Source organism: Cupressus sempervirens, unplaced genomic scaffold (genome assembly GCF_028749045.1).
Source record: "Cupressus sempervirens isolate cs-2001-9-10 unplaced genomic scaffold, ASM2874904v1 CseChr00c100005_01, whole genome shotgun sequence".
NCBI lineage: Eukaryota > Viridiplantae > Streptophyta > Pinopsida > Cupressales > Cupressaceae > Cupressus > Cupressus sempervirens.
The window spans coordinates 1,678,070-1,686,598 of NW_028322203.1; the positions used below are offsets into that span (position 1 = coordinate 1,678,070).

The window sequence follows — 8,529 nt, forward strand, 5'->3', positions numbered from 1 at the left end:
TTGCTTTAGAACAATCCCAAATCCAAAGTCCATCCAAATCATCCCCCCAGCCAGCTAGCAACCCAATCAAAAATCACACCCAAGCCTTTAGAGAGTTGTTGTCATTCTACTAGAATTTTCTATCTAATCAATCCGACCAATCCACCAGCCTCACCAAGGTTATCCCTTTGACAGAGGTTTGTCTAGGGTAATCTAGCTTTGTCACTTGTTATCCCTCATCACCTTGAGCTAAAGGTTGGGATCCACAAGTGGTCAATCTTGTGTCATGCCCATAGGATCATTAGTCTATTCTTAGGTTGACACAATCTCCACCAATCCTGCACATAGGAAAGCAAAACTCTCACTTTTTGATAGCATACCCTTGAAGTCTTCCACCCACAAGAAAGCCAAAGATCTCCAGCCAATCCTCCTTAGGTCTATCATACAACTTTGACTCTCCCTAGGAAATCTTTCATCAGCCAATCCAAAATCTGTGCTTAATCCAAATCCAACGATGAGCTTCCGTGTTCATCCATACGCAAGACCCCATCCCCATCAAACTCATCATCAAAGCATGAAGTACCAATCCTATCATGATGTGTTTGGTCGCATTGTCCTTGCTCCCGCCACCTCCTATTCCAATGATGATGAAAATCTTGTTGACTATGACGGGTATATTGAAAGCCTTAGAAACATTCCCCCAAGCATCCCCCAAAATCCAAGAGTTATTCCAAACTATCTAGTCATGCCATTTGATATTCCAGCTTCCCCTCCATCACCCCATCAACCAAGCTTCCAATCTTCCACCCCCATCACACTAGCTATTCCTGTCAATCCACCTCCACCTTCGACACATGAGTCTCCAAGGAATCTCCTAGAGGAAATACAAGAAAATTTGCCTCCAACAGTCGATAAGCCATGTCATCTAATCCAACCATGTGAAGTAGTCAGTGATGAAGCTTCCCCATCTATAATATCACCTCCATCTCCCATAGCTATCATCCCCATACCATCCATCAAATTGCTTAAAATCCTTCCACGTCCCGCAAGCATCAAAATCCCACCACCTATCAAATCCCTCCAAATCCTATCCACATCACCTCCAAGCATTTCCCAAATCTCTCGTAATGACCCTTATGCATCCATCTTCTACTCACCCATCTCCACTACTGAATCTCCCATCTATCCATCCGCTGCCTTTGAAGAATCCATCCCTTCACCTCCTATCACACCATCCACTCCAAACCAATCCTATCAAGATCCTACCCAAAAGCATGTTGACATCCCCCAAAGCATAAATGAAGATATCATCGTACCATGTCTTCCATCCATAGTGCAGTCACCATCTCCTCCATCTCCAAAACCTCGAGCCATATCTCCTCCACTACAAGATATCTTGTCATCCCACCAGCTACATCAAGATCCTATCCTTCCATCTCCCCCGCCCCATGCTTCCATCTTACCACCTATCCAAGCTATTCCACCATCTATAATCTACCCTCTTGGTTCACTTACATTCATCCACGGTGGCCCTCTCTCAGCAGAAGAATTAAGAATAGTATATCCCCATTGCAATACACCTAATAAATCACTTCTACCATTTTCTGCAAGCAAAAAGTTTCCTCAGCTTGTTCAAATGCTCAATCGATGGCATTATCAAGGTCAAGGTTTAGGACCACAAGAGCAAGGAATCAGAGAGCCTATTATTGCACAAAAAAATCTAGGATTTCATGGTCTTGGATATGTATCCAAAGGCTCACCATCTAAAGGTGTTGGTACACCACACCCCCAAACCAAGCCTATCTCCAAGCCCACCATGCCAGCCTCCCATCACTCCTTCAAGAAATCTTGTGTCATCCCCCCTCCACCATCTTTGCAACCCAAAACAACCTACCATATCCCCCCTTCATCTGCTAAATCCATTTTGGGTCCCTATGTCCCAAAATCTACCATCCTCCATCCTCCTATCAGCCATCATAAAAATCCTATTCCATCCATTTCTATGCAAGATCAACAAAGGCACATATCAGGGCACATCATCCATCATCATCCCCCTACATGCTCTTCCATATCCTCTCCATCTCACAAAGTTTCTCCTAACCATCTTCCCAAAGCTTACCACAACAATGTAAATGCCAACTTCAAAATGCATAAAGCTAAAAATCCACATCCTAGGAAATCATATGTCTATTCTAAAAGACATACTCCAAAAAGGCAAAATCCAATCAAAGAATGCAAAACAATGCAAAAGCCTATGAAAAGAAAATCCAAAACCATGTGGATCCCCAAGCAAAAAGTTGAAACCCAATGCACAATCGCATCCACCATTGCTAATCCCCCATCTAGTGACTCATGTCCCCCATCTCCTAACTCCATCTTGGGTGCCTATATCCCCAAGAACACTTCCACAAATCCTCCATTACGCCCGCATCTACCATCTATCCCCCATATGCTCTTTTCACACCCGTTCCAACATGTGCCAATGTTGCTCTTGCAAGCATCCCCATCTCATGCTCCTTTCCAGCATTTTCATCTCTCCATCTCCTACCATCAATCCCATCTAATCCGATCTATTGCATAAATCACACATCTGGTGTACCAACAGCTAGCAACAAAATTGAACATTCCAATTGCCAGTGAAAAATCCCAAAAAAGCCAAAATAGCTGAAGAAAGCCAAAATCATTCCAGCTAAGTCCAAAGTCAAAAATTAAAAAAAAGAAAAGAAAAATAAAGCGTCCACTGGTGAAAACTTGGCAATTCAAGTGCCTTGGACAAGTACCATGATGAAAACTTGGCAAACAAGCGTCATGCGTAATCCCGCCATCCCCAGCTTAGCCTATCACCCTCATGCTTTTGGTCATCTCTTGACATCCAAATCCATCTTCCAATCTATCCACCTATCCTCCATCCTCCAGCTTCCATCTCACACTACCACTAATCTTATGCAGCTTCAGCCAATCATCTCAGCTATCATCCATCTCCCTAGCCCCTTCAGCTTTTTCCATCCTAGCTTCAATCCTATCATATCCATCATAAGACCTCCTTCCGCATGTTATCTTCTGATTGGGGGCACTATATTCCTTGGAGATCTTGTCTTGTCCATCCTCCCTTATCATTGGTATCTAGCTCTAGGCTATCCTCATGCAAACCCAATGTCATCTCTTTATATCCATCATAATCCTAGCTATCTACCATCCTATCCAGCCATCTCATCCTACTCCTCTAGCTATCCTTGGTCACAAAATCTCTCATCATCATTGGATGCATCCTCCCAAATCCATATCTTTCGCTATCACCCCACCCTTAGCTTTTGCATCTTGCACAACATCGAACCATCCCGCTATCCTATCATCCTGAGCTTTTGCCTGCTTGTAGCTATCTTGGTCCATTAGCTTGTACCATATCTTGATTTTCCCGCTTGTAAATATCTTGGTCTGTCAGCTTGTACATCCTCTTTAGCTTAGTACCATTGCATCTATCCAGCGTTCGTGTCAGTTCGTCCTTGATTAGCATCTTACACCCATCGCACATCTTGGTTAGCTATTCCAATGCATCCTTTAGCTAGATTTTCTATCACCAAAGTGTTATCTTTCTTAGTTCAGCTTGCCAGACGCATCACTCATCCAAATCCACCAGCTTTGGTGCTCTTTGATAGGTCCTTGCAGGATATAGCTTTCCTCATGTCTGATCTTGGTCTATTAGTACCTCGTCCTACCCATCTCGTTGGCAAACAGTTCTCTTTTGGATTTTCACTTTCTTTTGATTTGGGGATCTTCCCTTTTGGGTCTTTAAGTATCTTTTCCAAGAAATCTCCTTGTTCCCTCCTCAAGGTTGCCACGATCTTCCATATCATGGTATGCTGCGAATGGGGCAATTAAAGCGTAAGGTCTTGATCAGGTCTTTCGTTTGTTTTTCTTTTCTGCTTGTGGGTTCTCCAATGTCGTTTCCACGTTGCTTCCTCTAGGATTCATGTGTGATGTTGGGGCAATCCTTGCGTGTTTGTTTTGAGTCAGTTTGTTAGTCCTTTGGACAGTTGGTGAAAAGGCCTTGATTTTCTTGGTAACCTTGGCAATTAACCAACAGTCCTATAGCAAATCTAGTGCTCGACTACATGGTGGTACTTTTCTTTGAAGTATCCCCCCCGCTCAAAAAGCTTCAATGGTTTTCCTTCATCTCCATTATCCCCCATCCATATCCAGCATCCGTCTCTCCTACCCCAGCTTATGCATCAGTATCTCTTTGAATCACTCCTCACCTTTAGCTTTAGGGATCCACAATCCTAGTCTTAGGGATCCACCAATCCAAATCAATCCACCAAGCCTCATCTTTCGAGATCCACAATCCTAGTCCTAGGGATCTCCGAAACCCATCTTCCGCCAATTTGACTCTTTGAAATCTTGTTGCATCAGCTTTTTTAATCCCCTCATCCATCTCCCTATCTTGGATTCCTTTTTATAGCACTCTGCTCCTTCATTCTCCACCTTCCCTAAAGTCTTAAGCTTGCTTCCTCTTGTGCATCTGATTCTCCTTTATCATTCTCCCATAGGGAGAGTTTGAGCTAATTCAGCCCCTTCTCTTTGCCAGTCTGAGTTTCCTTGCTCATCCAAGATTCTTGTACTTTTCAAGAAGCCATCGAGCCTCGCTTTCTCTCTTTGCTGCCTTCTTGAGGGGGCATCTCACAGTCCATTCTCTCCTCTTCTGCTCTAGCCTTGGGCATCTTATTTTCTTATCTTTGATGCCATGCCACTTGCGGCATCACATCAAAGAGGGGCAAAATGTAGACACCTAAAAACTTTTAGAAAATAAAGTATTTTTATTTTCTGAAAAAAATCTCTGATGACATCATCATTTATTAATTAATTAATTATTTAATTAATTAATTAATTTTTATGCCATTAAATCCCTTTATCTTAATTAAAAATATTTAATTAAGGAATCCCTCCCTAAAATGTTTAAATCTTATTTAAACATTATTTCCTTATTTATTAATTGTTTAATTAATAAATTGACCAAAAATCCTAAAATAAATAAAAAATTTATTTTTTGCCCAAAACTTGGCCAATTTCCTTATGACCAATAACCTCTTCCAAAATCTTCTAATCCTTCTTTAATTTCGATTAAAGGCTAATCCCATCATTTGCTACCCCTAATCCCAACTCAAAATATTTAATTAAGATTAAATATTAATCCTCATGTTTATTAAAAAAGTTTTAATAAATATCTCCTCAACCCAAACCCTTGAAATAAATAAAACTTTATTTATTTCCTAAAAATCTAATTTATCCTCATCCTAAGAAGTTCTAGACTCTTCTAGAAAGTCTTCATCCTCATCCTAGGAAATTCTAGACTATTCTAGAAAGTCTTTATCCTCATCCAAAGTCTAGACTCTTCTAGAAGATGTCTTTAAACCTAACCTAATCCCCTCCTAACCTTGTAACATTCCCTAAACATGGGTTAAGACTTACTAACCCAAGCCAAAGTTAACAAATATCTCCTCCTTCACCCACCCTCATTAAATGCCATCCACTTGCCTATCCCTAAGCTAATCCTAAACCATCCTAATCCATCCTCTAATCATTTGCACAAGCCTAAACAAGCTTAAAACCTTCCTAATCAAGTCCAAGTCGAAATTGCTCTCATCACCCTCAAAATATCTCAACCATAAAACTTTATGAATTCCACTAGGTCATAAATGACTCTTACAAGCCATTTTATTGCTCTTACAAGTCATTATGAGGGTCTTTATGAAGATTTTATCCCTTGAGCCTCCTTTGTTGACTCATCCTTCCCCTTTCCTCCATCCTCTCACCATGTGACATGTGTCACTCTTTGATTGGCTATAAGGAAGCACAATCCATGTGCTCTCCTCTCATGCAATCTGAGCCCTCCATAAGCTTTTTTCCATCCTTGCATCCTAGCCCTTGATCCCTCAAGCCTCTTGCCTATAAATTGGATCCTTCCCCTTTTCAAAATAACACAATCCATGAAGTAAAGTTATAATGCTATTTTGAGATCCAAATCCATACTAAAGCCATCTATCCACACCAAAAATCCACAATCATCCATTGAAGCCTTTGGAAGCATATTGAGCATACATCCTATCTTTTTAGACAAAGCTACTCAACAAGAGAGCTTCTCATTGAGAGAGCCCATTAATGGCTCATATTTTCAATTGAGAGCTCATCTTAGTCTATCTTGAAGTTTATGAATTTTGTTTAGTTTGTAGAAGCTTTATTTAAATTTGGTTTCTATTAGCATACTAACATTGCTTATATACAGACCTAAGCAAGGAAGTCAAGTTGATGACAACTATTAATTATGATATGACACAATTCTCATGAAGGAAAGATCACACAAATTGAGGAATTTATTAAGGGAAGTGATGGGTTTGTGGCAGATTTTCTTAGTATCCCTAGGTGGTACTTTTGCATATTTATGGATTGTACTTGGCATGCATACAAGGTTAAAGGTTTCTTGGAATCATTAACATCTTAGTCTACTTTTTGGTTATTGTTTTCAGTCCAGTTGCAAATGTAGAGCTGAAGACAAGATGAGAGGGGACCCAAGAAAGCAAGGGCCAAACAATTGCAAAGAATGAAGGGCGAATTTAGGTGTTTGGGAATTTTGAAAAAAGGGAAGGTCACAACCTATATTGAGAAACTTCAAGGATATAAGCCATACATTATAGAGTCCTTCAAAAATTGGATTGAGGATAGGGTAACGTTGCATGAGGTTATTGCGAGGGTGTCAGAGGAGTTCATCGTTAAGGTTATGGGTCTTTCAATGGAGGCTCTTAAATTCAGCAAGGAAACCATTGTTTTGAATGCAACCTTCAAAAAATTCCCCAAAACTGATGAGGAGGAGAAAAGACTGGAGAAGAATGGTAATTTTTATGATTTGAGCCAGATTAAGATTATCTGGAGGGATGTTCTTTCATGTATCTGTGAGAATTTTATCCTTGATGGTAGGGCTAAGAGAGTCCACAAGTTTCATTTTGTGTTCCTAAATCATTTTAGGTATAAAGATAGAATTTCCTTTCCATTCTACCTTAAATACTCTTTGATACAAAGCCTCCAAGCACATAGGAAGAAGGATTCTCGTCCTATGCTTCATGAGGGCTTAATCCTTCTTATTGAAAAGTATTGTAAAAATAGGGCTATTAAAAGCTCTCCAACTTTGGAGAAAAAAAGGAAAGTGTTTGGTAATGAATCCTCTAAGAAAAAGGTTAAAAGCGAGGAAGGCACTAGTGATAATAAGAGCACTAAAAAGGGTCATAAGCAGGAGACTAAAAAGAAGAAATGTTGAGGAAGTGACGGATTCTGAGAATTCTGTCGAGGAGGACAATAAGACAGAAATGGGAGACCTTAGCTCAAACCTGGAAGACTACTCTGGAAGTAAGGGCATGTCTACTAGTAAGGACCAAGTGGAGGAGAGCAAAGATAGAAAAATTGAATCAAATGCTAGGTGTGAAGCTTTAAAGGATGATGATAGGAAAGATCAAGTTCTCTCTTCTCCTCCTAATAGTAAATCCAGCAAGGAGAAAATAGACATTGATACAGGAAAAAACAATTAGGGTAATGTCCTTGTTATGAAAGAGCAAAGCTCGAGTAAGGAGAAGGCAGAGGAGTTTAAGGAGAAGAAGGATGCTAACACTGACATCCAGGTTAATAACACTACCATTGACGCTGTGATTAGAATTGAGAAGATACCAGGGATGAGACCCACCATGCGAAACTCTCCTTTCTTCATATTTCCAAACTTAAAGCGGAAGCCTCTCTACAAGTGGATTCGTGGCTATACAATGAAATCATGGTGCTCAAAAAAAATGTTGGAGTCATCCAGGTAGAGCTGGACTATGAACATGTTATGAGAGCCCACCTGGAGAAACTCATCGGTAACATACTTGATAAACTTAAGGATTACGAGCTAGAACTCCATTAACTTATTAAGGAAAGCAGGTAGAGAATGAAGCAGGTCACTTCTAGTTTGTGCGCTGTAGCAACCAATTTAGGCAAGAAAAACAATGAGGAGATCATGTCTCCAGACATTGTTGTGGTGAGGGGTCCAAGAGGCCCTAGCAAGAGAACGAGGCAAAGTATGAGAAAAAAGATTGTTGATGCTCTTGAGGTTCCTATTTTTGCCACAATTGATATTATCGAGGTTCCTACTGAAGTTGGTAAGGAGGTGGAGAAGAGCATCAAGGAACTGGTGTAGGTGCTGGTTGTGGTTGTTGGTGTGCTAGTTTCTGATCCAGGTGTTGTTGTTGGTTCTATTTTTTATTTTTTCTAGCTTTTTGTTTAAATGTAAAACCTAGGGGTGTTTGGTTAAAACTTGCTGTTTCAAGTCCTTATAAAACTTGAATTTTTGTGTTTTTGCTTTAATCTAGATTTCAGGTCCTTGTAAAACTTGGTTGGTTCTTAATGTTGATCTTAATCTAAAACATAAAATCATATTTAATACAAATATGCTAATTTGAAAAAAAAGTATATTTTCATCATATCACTTCATAAAATCCCTAGAACTATCAACATGACATAACATAAAATTAA

General features: G+C 40.0%; 1 pseudogene; it reads left to right on the forward strand.

Moving 5' to 3' along the window:
• LOC149527919 (26S proteasome regulatory subunit S10B homolog B-like) overlaps positions 1 to 6,578 on the forward strand; it is a 79,116-nt pseudogene extending 72,538 nt beyond the window's left edge.
• The last annotated feature ends 1,951 nt before the right edge of the window (positions 6,579 to 8,529 follow it).